The sequence below is a fragment of the Aplysia californica genome, unplaced genomic scaffold (assembly GCF_000002075.1).
Source record: "Aplysia californica isolate F4 #8 unplaced genomic scaffold, AplCal3.0 scaffold01185, whole genome shotgun sequence".
Taxonomy (NCBI): domain Eukaryota; kingdom Metazoa; phylum Mollusca; class Gastropoda; order Aplysiida; family Aplysiidae; genus Aplysia; species Aplysia californica.
In genome coordinates, this window is record NW_004798455.1 from 19,662 (window position 1) to 21,143 (window position 1,482).

The following is a 1,482-nucleotide window of genomic DNA, read 5'->3' on the forward strand; positions in this document are numbered from 1 at the left end:
AGCAATACACCTGTTCCCACTGTGTAATTGCGTGACACACCTGTTCCCACTGTGTAGTTGTGTGACACACCTGTTCCCTCTGTGTAGTTGTGTGACACACCTGTTCCCTCTGTGTAGTTGTGTGACACACCTGTTCCAACTGTGTAGTTGTGTGACACACCTGTTCCAACTGTGTAGTTGTGTGACACACTTGTTCCCATTGTGTAGTTGTGCAACACACCTGTTCCCACTGTGTAGTTGTGCGAAAAACCTGCCCACGTCGTGTTTTTGTTTAAAACAATAAGTTATCCTGTATAGTTGAGCAACACATCTGTTCACTGTGTATTAGTGTGACATATTTCTGTCCACCGTGTAGTCATTTAACACACGTGGCTACATTGTGTAGTCGTGTAACACACCTGTCCGTGTTACGTTGTCAGGTAACACATTTCTGGTATTTTGTATTATGATATGGAATGATATAATATATTCTAATACGGAATGGCATGGCGTAATACGGTATGATATAATATTAAAGGTAAGAAATTAAGGAATGGTATGGTATGGTATGGTGTAGTGTGGTATGGTATGGTATGGTATGGAATGGTATGATGTGGTATGGTATGGTGTAGTGTGGTATGGTATGGTACTGGATGGTATGATGTGGTGTGGTATGGTATGGTATGGTATGGCATGGTATTGGATGGTATGGTATTGGATGGTATGATGTGGTATGGTGTGGTATGGTGTAGTGTGGTATGGTATGGTATGATATGGTACGGCATGGTATGATATGGTGTGGTATGGTATGGTATTGGATGGTATGATGTGGTATGGTATGGTGTAGTGTGGTATGGTATGGTATGGTATGGTATGGTATGGTATGGTATGGTATGGTATGGTGTAGTGTCGTATGGTATGGTGTGGTATGGTATGGTATGGTATGGTATGGTATGGTATGGTATGGTATGGTATGATGTGGTATGGTATGGTGTAGTGTGGTATGGTATGGTGTAGTGTGGTATGGTATGGTATGGAATGGTATGGTATTGCAAGCCCCTTTGGATACCTTAAGGCTATGTAAGACACATGTGACCATCATAAGTACTTCGTGGTTAAGTTCTGGACAAGGGTTGAGTGACCTCTGGGTGACCGTTGACTGAGCATAATGAATGGCGTCATTACCATTCAAGGCTCATAGTGATGTTGCTCGCCGTCTGTGACTCATAGAGACGTCACATTGTCCGTTGATTGTCGCACCATTTCTCACTGTCTGTCGACCCCCCTCCCCATGACGTCACTCATGAATCGTTGCACTCTCCGGCCACAGAGTCCAGCATCTTGGCGAGGATCTCTCGCTGTTCCTGACGGCTAAAGCCATGACCCGACACCTCAGTGATGTCACTCACTGCCCCATGGCCTCTTTCACGTCACTCGCTGTCTGCTGCCTTCATTGACGTCATTCACTGCCCCCCCACACACACACACAGCAACGCAAGCACG